This window comes from Nycticebus coucang, chromosome 7 (genome assembly GCF_027406575.1).
Source record: "Nycticebus coucang isolate mNycCou1 chromosome 7, mNycCou1.pri, whole genome shotgun sequence".
Lineage (NCBI taxonomy): Eukaryota > Metazoa > Chordata > Mammalia > Primates > Lorisidae > Nycticebus > Nycticebus coucang.
Window position 1 is genome coordinate 46,677,249 of NC_069786.1, and position 19,108 is coordinate 46,696,356.

Genomic DNA, 19,108 nt, shown 5'->3' on the forward strand with positions numbered 1-19,108 from the left:
CACCCATCCTCCTCCCTCCCCTCCCCTCCCTCTTCCCTTTCGCTTCTTCTTTGGCTATAATTGGGTCATAGCTATAAATTGGTTTCATAGTAGGGCTGAGTATATTGGATACTTTTTCTCCCATTCTTGAGATACTTTGCTAAGGAGAATATGTTCCAGCTCCATCCATGTAAACATGTAAGAGGTAAAGTCTCCATCTTTCTTTTTTTTTTTTTTTACAAAGGTCTTCTTTTTAAGTACCTAGTCATGCGAAGGCCTGGCTGGAGAGGTCCCTGTGGAAGGTATCAGTGAGTATATTCTTTGACTTATCCACCCATTTGCATGGGTCATGGAAGAGACTTTAAGCAGGTGACCTAAAAATTTAAGTCCTAAATTAGAAAATGAGAGAATTTAATTTGTCTTTACCAGATACTGTGCCATAGTCAGAAAAGAGCCAAAATGTTAGATTCAAAAAACTAAGAATGGAACGGATTTTCTTTTCTTTTTTTTTTATTTGTTCATCATTTCTTCTTCGTTTAAAGTACTCTTTTTTGTTGTTGTTGTTCATTTTCTTTCTTCTTTTTTTCAATGCTTCCTCTGGCGATGCTCTGTCCCGTTGCCTCCCCAGTAGCTGGGATTATAGACGCCCACCATAACGTCTGTTTTTGATGTTAGTAGAGATGGGGTCTTACTCTGGCTCACTGCTGGTCATACTAGTCTCGAACCTCTGAGCTCAGTCAATCCACCCGCCTCAGCCTCCCACAGCACTGGGACTACAGGTGTGAGCCACCACACCCGGCCTGGAACAGATTTTCATAGCTAAACCCAATTCAGAAAGACACCACAGCATACACAAAATTCTGACTTCTTTTGAGATAGTGGGCATGTTTGCAATTATCTTAATATATGATGTATCAGATAATAATCTGTTTTTCAGATCACCATAACTACCAAACGTAGAAAAAAACACAGAAATTCATAGTATCAGAGAGAATTGGGGATGTTGCTTTTGGTTATATCTACTAGACTGGTAGTCTTAGCTATCACACTCAATTTGTAATAGATTTTAATGTTACGAATAGCATGCCAAATCTCTCCTCCTCTCTGACCCCAAACCTACCTGGAAAGAGGCTGAAATCTAAGTTTTAAAAGGATGAGAATATTCAGCACCCTCTAGAGAATACTGGAATTTGCTGGAGTATAGTCGGTTGTTTGAAGGGCAAGACAACTGAGTGATCTAGAACTCAAAGAACTGATCTCACTGACCCCCAGGCTGTGACATGTCAAGCCTTGGGTCAAAGTGAATGCAGTCCAGAAGAAAGTCTATTGTTGCTAAGCTGTGACGTGACATCTCAAGAAGAATCGCTGGGTGTAGAATGGAACATTTTTATGCTCCTTTACTTAACCCATACCTACTCCCTGACCTATTACCAAGCATATTGACATGATTAAATGAGATGTTACATGTAAAACACTTAGCACAGTGGTTGATACAGAGTAAGTGCTCAATAAGCAATAGCAATGCTGAATTTTGTGATAATGATGATGAGTATTGCCATGAAGATAAAAGTTCATGACTAGGCCTTGAATAAATTAGACTTCCCCCCGATAACCTACCCCCAGCAAGAATGAACTAAACCTAGCATGAAACTTCCATGATGGCTATTGGTCCCTGAAACCGAACTGAGCTCAGTGGAGACAATAGGGTTCATCATAAGTTGGAAAGGACATAGGACCAAACTAAGTGCCAGATCTCAAAGAGAAGTCACTTGGGATAATGAATGCGCTAGATGTGAGTCAGCTCTGATCACAATGCTGAGAAAGTTTGGCTATGAAGATTGTCAACCTGAGATTTTAAAATGCAAATGAAGAATAGGTTTGCAGTGGATTATAGAACAGCTATGTGAAGAATCCCCATTCTAATGAAGAATCTTCATTAGATGGCAAGTCGGGCTCTGTTTTCTTACACCCTATGTGAAAGTCTCTGAAAACCATGTACCTCCCCAGACAGGGGCCAAAGGAGTCACTGAGCAAATAGTTTGACATTATCATGTGCTTGGCATCATGTTAAGCGTGATTCAAAATGCAAAAGAAATGTGCCATTTTTTTCTACTTTCCAAGAGTCCATAATCAAAATGAGGATGCAAAGACACAACAGTGAAATAATAACAAAAGGCCAATATTTCATGTAAATACATAAGTATAATACATCTTGTAAAAAAAAAAAAAGCCCATTGGCTCAGCACCTGTGGCTCAGTCAGCTAGGGCGCCAGCCACATACACCAGAGCTGGCAGGTTCAAATCCAGCCCAGGCCTGCCAAACAACAATGACAACTACAACAACAACAAAAAATAAAAATAAAAAAAATAGCCGGGCATTGTGGTCGGCGCCTGTAGTCCCAGCTACTTGGGAGGCAGAGGCCAGAGAATCGCTTAAGCCCAAGAGTCTGAGGTTGCTGTGAGCTGTAACACCACAGCACTTTACCAAGGGTGACATAGTAAGACTCTGTCTCAAAAAAAAAGCCCATGAATGCATTAGAGCAGCGGTTCTCAACCTGTGGGTTGCGACCCACAGGAACTGTATTAAAGGGCCGCAGCATTAGGAAGGTTGAGAACCACTGCACTAGAGGATTATGAAGAGAGAAACCAAAGCAGGAAGAGCTTTCAGGGGAAGTCTCAGCTCAGAGGCAAGATTTGAGCATGAACTTTGAATTATGAATAGGATTCACATGGATGGAAGAGTGGGCTCCGTGGGCTAGACCCAACACAAAAAAGGCACAGAAGTTTAACTAAGTACACAAAGACTAGTCTATCATGACAGAGGTTAAATGCAAGAAAGAAGTGAGGGCTAAAATTCAAAAAAAAAGGGGGAGTGGGTTGATTCCACATATAAAAGCTTTTTTTTTTTTTTTAGAGAGAGAGGGAGAGACTCACTATGTCGCTCTCGGTAGAGGGCCGTGGTGTTGTAGCTCACAAGAACCTCAAACTCTTGGGCTCAAGCAATTATCTTGCCTCAGCCTCCCAAGTAGCTGGGACTACAGGTGCCCACCACATCACCTGGCTATTTTTTTTTATTGTTGAGAATTCATTGAGGGTACAAGAAACCAGATTACACTGATTGCATTTGTTAGGTAAAGTCCCTCGTACAATCGTGTCTTGCCCCAAAAAGGTATGGCACACACCAAGATCCCCCTCCCTCCTTCCCTCTCTCTGCTCTCCCCTTCCCCCAACCCCACTGCATCCTTAATTGTCATCAATTGTCCTCATATCAAAATTGAGTACATAGGATTCATGCTTCTCCATTCCTGTGATGCTTTACTAAGAATAATGTCTTCCACTTCCATCCAGGTTAATACAAAGGCTGTAAAGTCTCCATGTTTTTTAATAGCTGAATAGTATTCCATGGTATACATATACCACAGCTTGTTAATCCATTCCTGGCTTGGTGGGCATTTAGGCTGTTTCCACATTTTGGCGATTGTAAATTGAGCTGCAATAAACAGTCTAGTGTAAATGTCTTTATGATAAAAGGATTTTTTTCCTTCTGGGTAGATGCCCAGTAAAGGGATTGCAGGATCAAATGGGAGGTCTAGCTTGAGTGCTTTGAGGTTTCTCCATACTTCCTTCCAGAAAGGTTGTATTAGTTTTCAGTCCCACCAGCAGAGTAAAAGTGTTCCCTTCTCTCCACATCCACGCCAGCATCTGCAGTTTTGAGATTTTGCGATGTGGGCCATTCTTGCTGGGCTTAGATGGTATTTCAAGGTGGTTTTAATTTGCATTTCTCTAATATATAGGGATGATGAGCATTTTTTTATATGTTTGTTAGCCATTTGTCTGTCTTCTTAAGAGAAGGTTCTATTCATGTCTCTTGCCCATTGATATATGAGATTGTTGGCTTTTTTTCATGTGGATTAATTTGAGTTCTCTATAGATCCTGGTTATCAAGCTTTTGTCTGATTCAAAATATGCAAATATCCTTTCCCATTGTGTAGGTTGTCTATTTACTTTGGTCGTTGTTTCCTTAGCTGTACAGAAGCTTTTCAGTTTAATGAAGTCCCATTTGTTTATTGTTGTTGTTGTTGCAATTGCCACAGCAGTCTTATTCATAAAGTCTTTCCCCAGGCCAATATCTTCCAGTGTTCGCCTGGTTATTTTTTAGAGATGGGGTCCGGCTCTTACTTAGGCTGATCTTGAACCCATGAGCTCAGACAATCCACCTGCCTCAGCCTCCCAGAGTGCTGGGATTACAGGCATGAGCCAAGGCATCTAGCCATATAAAAACATTTCTTAAGCATTAAAATAAATATGGACTTGATGGGAGCGCCACTGAAGATGTCTATAAGAAGCAAATTTAGTTGGGAAGCACAACATGAATGGGTATGTGGCAATCTTAAAAACAGCTCACTAAAGAAGTCTGTGTCCCAGCCCCTGAAACTTGTGAATATGTTACCTCTCTTTGCTACCAAAAGAGCAAAATATGTGTGATTATGTTAAGGATCTGCATGTGTGATTATATTAAGGCTCCCGAGATGGTGGAGTTTTCCTGGATTATCCAGGAGTGTCCTTACATGAGGGAAACAAGAGTGAGAATCAGAGAAAGAGATGTGACAAAAGAAGCAGAGGTCAGAGTGATGTGCAGCCCTGGGCCAAGGAATGCTGCAGCCTACAGTAGCTGAAGATGCCAGGGCCTGAGTTCTCTCCTAGACTTTCTTAAAGGAACCAGTCCTATCAACACTTTAGCCCCATAAGCCGCATTTTGAGTTTCTGACCTCCAGAACTATAATACATCTGTGTTACTTTAAGCCACTATGCTTGTGGCAGTTACAAAAAGAAATAGAAAACTGTCCAAATGAAGTGGCTCACGCCTATAATCCTAGCATTCTGGCAGGCCAGGGTGGGTGGATTTTGCTTGAGCTCAGGAGTTTCAGACCAGCCTGAGCAAGAGTGAGACCCCGTCTCTACTGAAAATAGAAAAACTAACTAGGAGTGGTGTCACACGCCTGTAGTCTCAGCTACTCAGGAGGCTGAGGTATGAGGATTGCTTGAGCCCAAAATTTAAGGTTGCTGAGAGCTACAATGATGCTAAGGCACTTTCCCCAGGAAGACAGTGAGACTCTGTCTAAAAAAAGAAAAAAAGAAAAAATTAGCTGGGCATGCTGGCGGGTACCTAGAGTTGCAGCTACTTGGGAGGCTGAGGCAAGAGGATCACTTCAGCCCAGGAGTCTGAGGTTGCTATGTACTAGGCTGATGCCATGGTACCCTACCTGGGCAACAGAGTGAAATTATTCCCCCACTCCCAAAAAAATATATACAGGCAAGAAACAGACTGATAAGAAAAGGAACAGAAACAGACTGATAAAACTACCCATCTGCAAATACATGCAATGCTCCATGAAGAAGGAAAGACGACTCCAAGGAGAGCCTCAGGCCAGAGGGCAGAGCTGCAAAGCACAGAGGATTATCCCCAAGCCTTGTAACCTAATGCTATTTTCCCAGCTGCATTTCAGATTTTCCTGGGGCTGGTAACTCCTTGATTCCCTCCATTTTCTCCCCTTTTGAACTAGGATATCTGTATCTGTTATCTACCACCGTATTTAGGGAGCAGACAACTTTCCTCTTAAGTTTCCCAGGTTCGCAGATGGAGATAAATTGTGTGAGGCTATGCCCAGAGCCTCACCCAAAACAGATGATACGTGGGACCATTGAGCTGGTGAAATTCATAGATTTGGGACTTTGAGTTGACACTGCACTGCATGGAGATTTTCAGAGATGGGACAGGGTGAATATATTTTATATCTGTGTAAAAGTAAAGCTTTGAGGGACAGAGGTAGATCTTAGCAGGTAGAATAACAGTCCCTAAAGATGTCCATAACCTAATCCCCAACACCTGTGAATATGTTAGCTTATACACATATGGCAAAGTGACTCTGCAGACTTGCTTATGTTAGGGATTATTTGCATTATTTCTCAGTGGACCCAATGTAATAGGGCTCTAGAAGTAACAGGAAACTAATACAGGTGCCCATCAAGGACACTTTTGGTTTTTTGCAGTTTTTGGCCGGGGCTGGGTTTGAACCCACCACCTCCAGCATATGGAGCCGGCACCCTACCCCTTTGAGCCACAGGTACCACCCCCCACCAAGAACACTTTTTAAAAATATTACAGTCTGAGAGGTTTGTGTTAAATAGCGTTATGACATCAATTGATTTCTCAAAAAGTGTCACTTTTTTTTCACAGAACCTACTTTAAGCACTAAAGCATTAAAACCTAATGTAACACAAGGGTACGTGTGAAACTTAGTAAATGTAGAATATAAATGTCTTAACACAATAACTAAGAAAATGCCAGGAAGACTATGTTAACCAGTGTGATGAAAATATGTCAAATGGTCTATAAAACCAGTGTATGGTGCCCCATGATCGCATTAATGTACACAGCTATGATTTAATAATAAAAATAATAATAATAATAAAGAACCACACACTTTGCAAACTAAAAAAAAAAAACCTAATGTAACACTCTGGGTGCATAAGATTAATTAATAGATTGCATCTGGATAGGAAGCCTGCAGAGCTCTGAGACTACAGTTATGTGCTCCAAACCAATTCTTGGTAACTTACCAGCACCACACTGCTTCTAGAAGGAGGCTAATTACAAGGCTGGACATTTCTACCCAGGTGTTTGGAATCTAACATCCAAGAGCAAAAAGGAGTGAGAAACCAGTTCAGCATGGAATTATTGTCAGGTTCTCCCAGGAAAATACACAGCAACTTTTTTTTTTTTTTTTGGCCAGGGCTAGGTTTGAACCCACCACCCCCGGCATATGGGACCGGCGCCCTACTCCTTGAGCCACAGCCGCCGCCCAAAAATACACAGCAATTTATCTTCCTCTCCTGGTCAAAATACCAAAACCATCCAAAGGGGAAAGAGGAGCGTCTGGGTAAAGTAACTTTGTTTTTTCTTACAAGTGTGAGAGGAATATGGCATTTGATTTTCTTTTCACTCTGAGCAGCAGACTCTGGCAATAAGCATCCAGAAGCTTGTCCGCTACAAATTGTTTGGTTTCTTTTCTCCTGTTTCATGGTCATGGTGATACTGTATTCTGTAATCCCTCTTTCTTCTACATCCTTCCTATTTCCTTATGAACTAGTTCATAAAGGATGGGCCTCACTGGGGATGAAAGTGAAGCATTCGTTTAACATATCATGGGAATTGGGCTCTATATACCTCAGAGTGGATACCAAAGAGAGAATTTCCTAAGTTCAGCACCTGGAGCTTCACTCAAGTTCCCATGTGGTCCTTTAAGACCTGAGCTAATAACTAGGAAGTCAAAAGAGAAAGGTTCAATAACCAGATGCAAAAATTGCATGAGGGATTCTTCTTGCTTTTGTTATTCTTAATAGAAAAATGATTGCCATTTACAGGTTTTATACAAAGGGCCAGACTCTCTGAGTGCACTTTGTATTTACTTGTTTAACCTTCCCCAAAACACTGCATGGTAGATAATATTGTGTCTGCTTTATAAATAAAATTGTTATTTAAAACTTTAATTAATTGTGCATGATCCCTACTAAAAAGACACAAAGGCAGAATTAGAACACTGGTCTCTGTAAGCCCAGGGCTTTTTATTCAAAATCAGTATTTACAGGCAGTGCCTGTAGTTCAGTGGGTGGGGCGCCAGCCACAAACAACAAGGCTGGCGGGTTCGAACCCAGCCTGGGCCGGCTAAAACAACATGACAAGTGCAACAAAAAAATAGGCGTGCATTGTGGCAGGCACCTGTAGTCCCAGCCTCTTGGGAGGCTGAGGCAAGAGAATCACTTAAGCCCAAGGGTTTGAGGTTGCTGTGAGCTGTGATGCCACAGTGCTCTACTGAGAGGGACATAGTGAGACTCTGTCTCAAAGAAAAAAAAAAATCACTATTTACTACTGCTTCTCAGTTTATTTATGTATAAGAAGCAAATGTTAAGTTATGAATTAAAATGATTCAAAAGGACATTTTACTATGTTAATTGAAGAAAATATTAAGATTCCTATGAACCCAGGACTTTACTCTGTATACACAGCTTTGAAGGACTTTGGGCATGTTTAAGACATAAGCAATAATTATAAAAGATTAGGGGCTAGGCCTGCCCACAGGGCCAGACACAGACACCACAGGCTTCAGAGAAAGATACTGGACACTGAAGTATTTGCTTAAGAAGGTGGCCTGTGTACATCCCTCTCCTCTGAGGACTGAACTCCAGAGTTCAGAAAGTAGGAAGCCCTGTACCTTTGTTTGCAAACCTGAAGAAGGGACAGATACACTAAGAGAAGTCCTCCAGGGTCTTCCACGACAAGCATGCACAGAAGTAGAGTGGAAATGGCTAACAGGCAGAGCCAGACTGAACGGACGTTTCCCCATCCCCAGAGAGGTCTGGCGAAACTAGGGAGAGGCCGTGTGGATGGTCACCAGAGTCATGTGCAAGGACAGAGTGACCCAGGAAAGGATCACAGTCATCTTAATGGGTTTCCAACTCTAGAGAGGACCCCAGGAACCAGCCCTGACTCGCTGCCACCACCTCCCACTCCCTTGCTTCCACTCAGCAACTCTGTTGACGGATGAGGTGGGAAAATCCAGCATTGACTATAATTATCTTGGATTAAGTTTTTGACTCCAAGCAATGTGAGATTACACTGAATTAAATGATATTTAGTGTCTGACAACTGATAGAAAAGCAGCTCAGGCTAGAAATTAAATTCAATTAGGGGGAAAGGTGCTATTTTCTTGCACAATTAAATTTATAAATTAAGAAATACGCATCAGCCATAAATTAAAAGTGATATCATAAATATATTGTAAGACTACAATATCTATACTTTTATTTTCAATTTTAATGGCACACTTAAAAGACAAAAGTAGAACAAATAATGCAATGAACTCCAGTTCCAACAATTACCAAGGTATTTTTGTCAATTTTGTTTCTTTTTTTTTTTTTTTTTTTTGTAGAGACAGAGTCTCACTTTATGGCCCTCGGTAGAGTGCCATGGCATCACACAGCTCACAGCAACCTCCAACTCCTGGGCCTAAGCGATTCTCTTGCCTCAGCCTCCCGAGTAGCTGGGACTACAGGCGCCCGCCACAACGCCCAGCTATTTTTTGGTTGCAGTTCAGCCGGGGCCAGGTTTGAACCCGCCACCCTCAGTATATGGGGCCAGCGCCCTACCGACTGAGCCACAGGTGCCGCCCCAATTTTGTTTCTATTATTCCTCTCTCTTCCCCACACACATGTGCTTATTTATTAGAATATTTTATAATGAAATATAGGTATCATGTAATTTCATGCAGAAATTCTTTCATGTGTACCTTTATAAGAAAATTTTAACATCACCAAGATATTATCACACCTAATAAAATTAACAATGATTCCATAACATAGCATTTAGTTCCTCTTCAAATTTCTAGTTATCTTACAAACATCTTTTTGAGGCTAGTTTGTTTGACTCGTGATGCAAATGTGGTCCATTTAGGCCTATTAAGGTCCCTTTTGACCTAAAGCATAACATTTTATTCTCTGCCTATGGTTTGAGGCTTGGAGTCCATTTTATTTTTTTTATTTTTTTATTATTATTATTTTTTGTTTTTTTGAGACAGTCTTATCATGTCACCCCTTAGCAGAGTGTTGTGGAGTCATAGCTCGCAGCAACCTCAAACTCTTGGGCTCAAACAATTCTCTTGCCTCAGCCTCCAAAGTAGCTGGGTCTACAGGTGCCCGCCACAACACCTAGCTGTTTTTGTTGTTGTAGTTGTCATTGTTGTTTAGCAGGCCCCACACTGGGTTCGAACCCAGTGGCCCTCGTATATGTGGCTGATGCCCTAACCACTGAGCTACAGGCGCCAAGCCGGCCCATTTTAAATATCTAACACATATTAGATATTTACACATAATTCTGGGAACTAAGGCTGAGCACTAAATTTACAAGTCTACAATCTGACCCAAAGGTAGGCTTAGAGCTGCTGTAAAGAGCTATTGAACAAAGAAGAAATCATAAGAAAGGAATCTGGCTCCCTCTAGTGCTGTATAGTTGTTATTGCCTCTGATTCTCAAACTAATTTAGAAAATAATCCTGATGTAAATAGTCCCTTGCTGTATGTGACCTTTTAGCTGTGTATCTCTTACATTACACTACTCAAAAATGAGAAAGAAATTACTTTAACCTCTTTAATAATGAAAGATATCAACTAGTGAATGCTATGATCAGAGTCAGAAGCTAAATGCTTGTTTTCTGTCTGGATTCTTCATTCTATGGTGGAGGTTGTCATATGCCATCGCTCAAAGTAACATCATTATTGTTTAACATCTAAATATCTTGTTGCTGTTCCCCCATTGTTTTAATCCCTCTTTTATTTCAAATTGTAAGTGTTTCATTTTATTCATTACCATATTGGGGTTAGGAAACAGGACTGGATAGACAGGGGTTTCTCTAAAATAAATTGTCTTAAGATTGTTTCTGACATTAGCACAGAATGATTAAAAATAAAGATCAGCCCACAGCATGGGTGGCAATAAGAGGGAAGAATAAATAATTGGCATGTACTAAATTAATATGTTTTAATATATAATTGATTATATAAAGCAGCGGTTCTCAACCCACAGGAACGGTATTAAAGGCTCATGGCATTAGGAAGGTTGAGAATCACTGATATAAAGTGTTATAACTAGTATTTTAAAAAAGAGAAAGCAAGGGCAAAAAAGGATACACCTAATCAGATGAGATTTGTTTACCTTGGGAAACTTCCACATCTCTGAGTATAATGAAAATGCATGCACTTTCTGTCAAAATGTAAAGTTGTTTTAAAGATAGTTTTGTCTTAAAGTCATTTTTTTTTTTTTTTAGGGCAGCCCTGTGGCTCAGTGAGTAGGCGCCAGCCCCATATACTACGGGTGGCTGGTTCAAACATGGCCCCGGCCAAACTACAACAAAAAAATACCCGGGCATTGTGGTGGGCGCCTGTAGTCCCAGCTGCTCGGGAGGCTGAGGCAAGAGAATCGTCTAAGCCCAAGAGCTGGAGGTTGCTGTGAGCTGTGATAGCACTGCACTCTACTGAAGACAACAAAGTGACACTCTGTCTCTAAAAAAAAAAGAAAAGAAGTCATTTCTTTTAAAAAGGCACACATCTGAAAGGAGAAATAAAGCTGGACTGAAGTCAAGAGAGAGGCAAGGTGTAAGTTGAGTGCCATCTCTTACATATCTATGAAAACACCCAAAGTCCCTTATATAGGAATTCCCAGGGCAGCAATCGCATAGCTCTTCAAGACTGGTCTCTTGCACACGTAAGAAATCTGTTCAACTGTGTCAAGAGAATGCAAATTCAGAACACTGCCACCATTGAATTCTTCACTGAAAGGTAAGATTCAGCAGCAAAATTCATTATAGTCTTGATTGAATGTGAATTCAATCTCCAGCCCAGCTCAAACCTGACTTGACCGTGCTGATATACTCCTCACTCACCAGTGTGTCCCAAGATTTTACCCTCGGAGTGACGCAAACAGGACCCAGATATAACTGTACTGTTTACATCACTCTCTATCACAGTGTCCTTGGCTACGACTGGACAGCTCAGATCTGGGAGAATGTAGAAGCGTCAGATTGTTTTATTTCTACAATTATATGTTGGGAGATGAAAGCAAGATGGCAAATATTCCCACTACAAATCAGTGTGAGGCCAGAATGAGGAATTTTATTCGTATCTGGGCCCAAAAGAGAGACTCCAGAAGTAGGGCTGGAAGAAGAAAGGCTGAGGTGGGCCAGGGTGAGTGGCACAGTCACATTTCTGGCGCCCTCCTCCTTGTGCCACACCCCCAGCCCACCCCAGCTTCCTGGCAGTAACAAAGAGGACAGAGTGTCTGTCTAGGGAGTACATGTGTGTATGTACCAGCCTACTAGATGACAGCCAGAGGGAGAGGGATGACTCTTTGGAAACTAGGAGAGTTCAGTCCTTCCACAAGTTTTTACCCGATAGTTTCTGACTTATCCTCCTGACATTATGGCCACATCTTAGGGAAGTTGCTGTATGCCCCGCTGATTGTTGGCACTTACGTCCTGTGACGACTTCAAGACCAATGAGTTAGCAAACACTGAACTGTCACTCCTGGGAGAAACACAGGCTTAGGTTCCTATAAGCCTCTGGTCCCATATCTGTCGACATTACAGACTGAGAAACAATACATTACCTTGTTTTACGTTTGTTTCTATTCAAAAACATCTTCTTTAATATATGTTGTTGACCAGGTATGGTAAAGTGCTGAGACTACAGGTGTAATCTTTGGGAGGCTGAAGCAGGACGATTGCTTGAGACCAGGAGTTTGAGGTCATGATGAGCCTGGGCAGGAGAACTGGACCATCTCTCTCTCTCTCATTCTCTCTCTCTCTCTCTCTATATATATATATATATGAGTAATGAATCATATGAGTAATGTAATGAATCAACATTATGTATATGTCACATAATGTCACATATACATAATGTTGATTCATTACAATGAACTCACAGCCAACAGCACTAAAACTCATATCTGGATGAAGCTTGTCTACCACATGTATTTCTCCATAGGCACATCACATTCTTCTTGATTTAAATCACCAAGAAAAAGCACAAAAATGTGGAAAACATGGTGTTAAATAGACCTGAAAAAGGACACATGTTTGCAATAAGAGAGATGAAACAAGAAGGAAGAGAGTCACCTTGTTCACCCCTAGTTGGGAACATGCAGGTCAGACAAGTTTTGTCATTTTGTGCAAATCTGCAAATGGGGGTTAAAAATAAGTGTCAGCAAGTGGATAAATTCACAAATATGGAATCTGTGAATAATGAGAACTGACTCTGTGTAAGAGGGCAGAGCTCTTTCCCCAAGGATGCATGTCTCTGAGAGCTGGCTTACCTTGGTATATAATAAACACTGCTGAAGAAGTTTAACTGGGGAAGAGCCGTCTGCACTCATAGAAACTACCTACCAGATAAGCAATGGCCACAAGACTAGATAACCCTGATGGCAAGGACTGTACTAACACAGTAGACCATAAAGCAGAATGGCAGACTGGGCAGGTTTACAGATTTTATTTTCCTACAGGCCTGAACCTCTCCGACTGAGTAAGTATCCCAGGGACTTTACAGGGATACCTCAAAAAAAAAAAGAGGCCAGCCAGGTGCGGCAGCTCACAATCCTAGCAGTCTAATCCCAGCACTCAGGGGGGCCAAGGCAGGTGGATTGCCCGAGCTCACAGGTTCAAGACCAGTCTAAGCCAGAGTGAGACCTCATCTCTAAAAATAGCCGGGTGTTGTAGTGGGTGCCTGTAGTCCCAGCTACACAGGAGGCTGAGGCAAGAGAACCACTTAAGCCCAAGAGTTTGAAGTTGCTGTGAGCTATGATGCCACAGCACTCTACCACAAGTGACAAAGTGAGACTCTGTCTCTAAAAATAAACAAATAAAAAAAATAAAATAAAATATAGCAGGAAGTTGTAGCACGTGCCTGTAATCCCGCAACTCAAGAGGCTGAGGCAAGAGGATCACTTGAGCCCAGGATTTTCAGATTGCTGTGAGCTATGACTCCATGGCACTCCACCCAGGGTGACAAAGTAAAACTCTGTCTCAAAAAAAAAAAAGAGACCACACATGGTGGCTCATGCCTATAATCCTAGCACTCTGGGAGGCCCAGGCGGAAGGATCTCTTAAGCTCAGGAGTTCAAGACTATCCTAAGCAAGAGTAAGACCCCCATGTCTGATTCTTATTTTTCTTTTTTTTTTTTTTTTTTTTATAGAAACAGAGTCTCACCTTACTGCCCTCGGTAGAGTGCCGTGGCGTCACACGGCTCACAGCAACCTCCAGCTCTTGGGGTTACATGATTTTCTTGCCTCAGCCTCCCAAGCAGCTGGGACTATAGGCGCCTGCCACAACGCCCAGCTATTTTTTTGTTGCAGTTTGGCTGGGGCTGGGTTTGAACCCGCCACCCTCGGTATATGGGGCCGGCGCCCTACTCACTGAGCCACAGGTGCCACCTGATTCTAATTTTTCTATCTTTAGAAAAATTTAGCCAGATGTTGTGGTGAGTACTTGTAGTCCCAGCTACTTGGAAGGCTGAGGCAGAAGGATCACTTAAACCAAGAAGTTTCAGGTTGCTGTGAGCTATGCTGACGCCATGGCACTCTATCCTGGGCAACAAAGGGAGGTTCTGTCTCAAAAGAAAAAAAAAAAAGGAAGAAATGCCTTTTTACAATTGGAAAAAAATGACTAATAAATATTAGTCATTAGTCATTTCTTTAAATTTCTTTTTAACTGTAACCGTATCTTGTGCCTTGATGTGGTGTTAAATAAAATTTATAGAAAGCCATTGATTTGAAATAAGCTAACTGACCAAACCAAAACGGAGTCCCTTATGCTAAAGTCTCTCACTAGCAAGAGAACACTAAGTTGTTTATCTGACCTTTGACAGAACAGGCCAGCCTTAGCTGGCATGATTAGGAAGTCACCTGCTTCAATCTTTAAGTTTGAAACAACTAATCCACTTTTTGTTTTCTGTTTGTGCTTTCCTAAGCCCTTTCCTAAACCAGTCTCCTCTTCTGGGTTTTTAGATACACTCATTCTATTTTTTTAGAATAGAAATGAGTGTGAGCTATGACTCACACTCTAATCTATTAAAAGATTAAAAAGCAATGTTCTGGCCACTCAGCATGGTTTACCACATAGCTGCTTGCAAAAGCTCACCTCACAACCCCTCTGTCCCACTAAAATAAAAGAATTCCCGGGGGAAATCTGAACATTGAAAGAATCTATTCCAAGCTGGTCTGAAGCACCAAAGAATCCTGGAGGCAGAACAGGCAGAGCCAGTGGAGCCATCGCTGTGCTTCCTTTAAGATAGCCCAGACCTAGAGAGAGTAAAGTGTGGTGGAGTTGGCCACTGTCTCCACCCAGGCAGAAGAGGTGGAGTCACCCACGTCTCCAGCCCAGACAGAAAACTTCTCCTCCCAGGCACGAACAACATCAGAGCAGAACTCTGATATTCGCTCTTGAAATTAGGTTGTGGGACATGAACCCTGTCTCAGTTATGCCTCTGTATGGGCGGGAAAGTGCTTGGGAGGGCATTCTCTTTGATAAAAGATATTGTGTAATAGCCAGCGGTATTCTTTCTCTCTTCCTCCTATTGCAGAAAAAGGCCTGGAGCAAATAGCATTCCCTCTGCGTGTCTTACTCGGAGCCATGTCACATTCTTTCTTTTGACTGACAGGAATGAGTGTGTAAGCACACCCCAAGGCCGTTCAGACGGTATTGCTAGGCTAGCTAAAGGGAAGCCATTTTGGTTCCAGTATACTTTTTGGCTTGTTCTGTGTTAAAAGTTCAAAATTAACCTGCTGCTTGCTTACACAGCTGCCAGGCACAAGATTAGTAAACCACCTTGAGGGAAAACATCCCAAGAATCTGGAATAGAGCCAGGCCCAGTAGCTAATGCCTCTAATCCTAGCGCTCTAATCCTTAGCACTCTAGAAGGCAGAGGTGGGTAGATTGCTTGAGACCAGCCTGAGCAAAAGCAAGACCCTACCTTAAAAAAAAAAAAAAATAGCCAGGTGTTGTGGTGGGCACCATCACCATAGTCCCAGCTACTCAGACGGCTGAGGCAAGAGGATTGAGGCCAGGAGTTTGAGGCTGTGAGCTATGATGCCATGGCACTCTGCCCAGGGCAACAGAGTGAGAATCTATCTCAGAAAAAAAAATAATAATAATCTGGAATAGACCAACCATAAACAGCTGATGACAAGATCCACCAGATGACCTATTGTTTGCTGATAAAACATTGTACAAGTCAGCTTGGCGCCTGTAGCTGACTAGTTAGGGCACCGGTCACATACACTGGGGCTGGTGGGTTGGAATCCAACTCAGGCCTGCTAAACAACAATGACAACTATAATAAAAAAAAAAAATAGCTGGGCTCAGTGCCTATGGCTCAAGCAGCTAAGGCACCAGCCACATACACCTGAGCTGGCGGGTTCAAATCCAGCCTGGGCCGGCCAAACAACAACGACAAGCTGCAACCAAAAAATAGCCAGGTGTTGTGGCAGGCACCTGTATTTCCAGCTACTTGGGAAGTGGAGGCAGGAGAACCGCTTGAGCCCAGGAGTTGGAGGTTGCTGTGAGCTGTGATGCCACAGCACTCTACCCAGGGTGACAGCTTGAGGCTCTGTCTCAAAAAATAAATAAATAAATGGGCATTGCGAAAATGTCAACTTCTTGTCCTGGTTTGTGGTTTGAACGCCTTTGGTCATGGCGTCAGCTGGTATGGTGAACTTTCTGTGTGGCCCGTACATCAGGAAAAATAAGTTTCTTTCTTAAAATTTGTGTAGTTTTACCTTATAGGGCTTTAGGAAAAGAGTAGTTCCCATTTTAGTAATTTTATGGAAGAAAATAGGATTAGAGGAGCCTAGAAGAACTTAGGACCTAGTCTAGCACAGATGTAGAAAACAAGAACTTGGGCGGCGCCTGTTGCTTAGTCGGTAGGGTGCCGGCCCCATATACCGAGGGTGGTGGGTTCAAACCCGGCCCCGGCCAAACTGCAACCAAAAAAATAGCCGGGCATTGTGGCGGGTGCCTGTAGTCCCAGCTAGACTAAGCGATTAAGAGAATCGCTTAAGCCCAGGAGTTGGAGGTTGCTGTGAGCTCTGTGAGGCTACGGCACTCTACCGAGGGTGATAAAGTGAGACTCTGTCTCTACAAAAAAAAAAAAGAAAGAAAGAAAGAAAACAAGAACTTGAAGATACTACAGTGATAATTTTTGTTTCTTAGAATCATAATTTTTTTTCAACTTTGGTCATATAGGAATCTCAGATTCTTAGTAGAGGATAGGAAGCCAAACCAAGGCAGACTTTAAATTTTACCTACAGTCTGAAGGTTTCTGTTCCTGCCAGGAAGTGACAGTTTTTACTTACTTATTGTAGGTTGGGAACCCTCAAAGCCATGCATTTTATGCATACTTTCAAATATGACATTTCAGTCAAACTCTTGGTAATATAACCAATATTTTCAATTGTTCTGGTACAAAGAGAGAGCAGATTTTTACTGGACTTATGCAAGCAAGTATATTGCCATGATCACAAATAGAACTTCTGAAGGAATGAAGTGACGAAGAAAAAGAACTAAATAATTTTATCTGTATTTACAAAAGTATACTTTACTAAACTTCTATAAGTTATAGAAAGCTTAAGAGAGAAAATTTTCTTAAATCTAAAAAAATAAAATATTTAAGTTCATAACTGACGAATTTTGTTTTGTTTTGCTTTGTTTTTTGAGATAGTACTCTGCTGCCCAGGCTGGAGTGCCGTGGCCTCAGCCTAGCTCACAGCAGCCTCAAACTCGTAGGTTTAGGTTATCCTCCTACCTCAGCCTCCCAAATAGCTGGGACTACAGGTACATGCCAAAATGACTGGCTAATTTTTTTTTCTTATTTTTAGTAGAGACTGAGTCTCTACCCCAGGCTGCTTTCAAACTCCTTAGCTCGAGGGATCTTCCCACCTCAGCTTCCCACAGTGCTGTGATTACAGGCATGACCCACCGTGCCCAGCGGTTACATATGGTCTTAAAGGAAAGCTCATTAGTATAAGTAAAGCTTTGGGGAGCTGGCAACCTCTGGTAGATAGGCCACAGCAGTGGGTAAAATTAATTCTAGAATTGTAGTATGTTATCTCAGCAGCTAAACATGAAACTACTTTCAGGTTACAGCAAGCAGTTTCAGTAGGGAGACTCACAGAGAATTATATTCTTGGTAAAAACATTCCCCACAACCTGCCTGGGCATTGCAGTGGGCACCTGTAATCCCAGCTACTTGGGAGGCTGAGGCAAGAGAATCACTGGAGCCCAAGGGTTGGAGGTTGCTGTGAGCTATGATGCCAGGGCACTCTACCGAGGGTGACAAAGTGAGACTCTGTCTCAAAAAATAAATAAAAAGAAAAAGAAAAAAGAATTATATTCTTAGAGCAATGTTGTATGTCCCAGGTACTTTTTCCCACTGGCTTCTTGGCACTGCTGAAGTCAGAAAAGCAGCCTGCAAGATGGAGTCTGAGAAGTTTCAGCTGAAGTCTTACAGTGACCCTCGTCTGCCGAGTCCACATTCCTCTCCACACACCCTTCCCTCTGTGATTGTCTAATTCAGGTTTCTCCCTGATTTTTGAAGATGGTTAACTCAGGACCCTTGAAGAAGTAACCCCACATGCATAATAAGTGTTGTATATTGGTATCATTAAAGAAAACAGCATTTGATGAAATGATGAATGATGATCCCCTTAGATATTTTGTTAAAGTGAAAATTACCTTTCTATTGTTTAAACACTTTGCACTGTTTTTTTTTTTTTTAAATACTTTGCACTGTTAAAGACTACTTTGGTGTTACTTCCTATCAGACAAAATTAAAATTTTCTGGGTTTCCTTATATTCCCATCATAAAAACTATTCGAATTGTAACTGAGGCAGAACAGAGATTATTCTCACTATTGTGCAGAATCGCTGGACTTCTGATAATGAAGCTTGTTGGACTTAACCCCCCGTCTCTGCATATTGGCTGGACAGTGACAGGCAGCTGGACCCTATTCATCCAGTACAGCTGCTTTAGTTGGGTGTGGCAAAATGACCCCATTCATATTTATGATCAACATTCACAATTATAACAAGAGAATCAACATTTTATGTAAGCACTTACTAAGTAATATAACTGGCTCTATGAACAAATTTCAGTGACCCCTCTATGTTTTTCTATAATCCTCTTCCTTAACTACTTGACATTTTCAGTTATTTCCCCCAAATGATGGATTTTCCGTAAGACAAAGGAGCTGAGATTCTGAAGTTCTCTGGGCAGTCTTCCTAACACTAAGAAACATCATCTCCCACAACCTGCCCCCTCCCAGCATACACACACAGCCCCTTGTTAGTTACACCACAAGCTATCCCAAGGCCACACAGCCCCTTCTTTAAAAGCCCTGTGGCTTCATTAGTTGGAGAGAGACAGATTTGAGGAAGGTTCTCCCATTCTCCCAAGACATCTGCTGTACTTCAAAAAATTCCTTTCTTCCTTAACAATCTTTAGTATCTAAATAGATCTGTGTGTT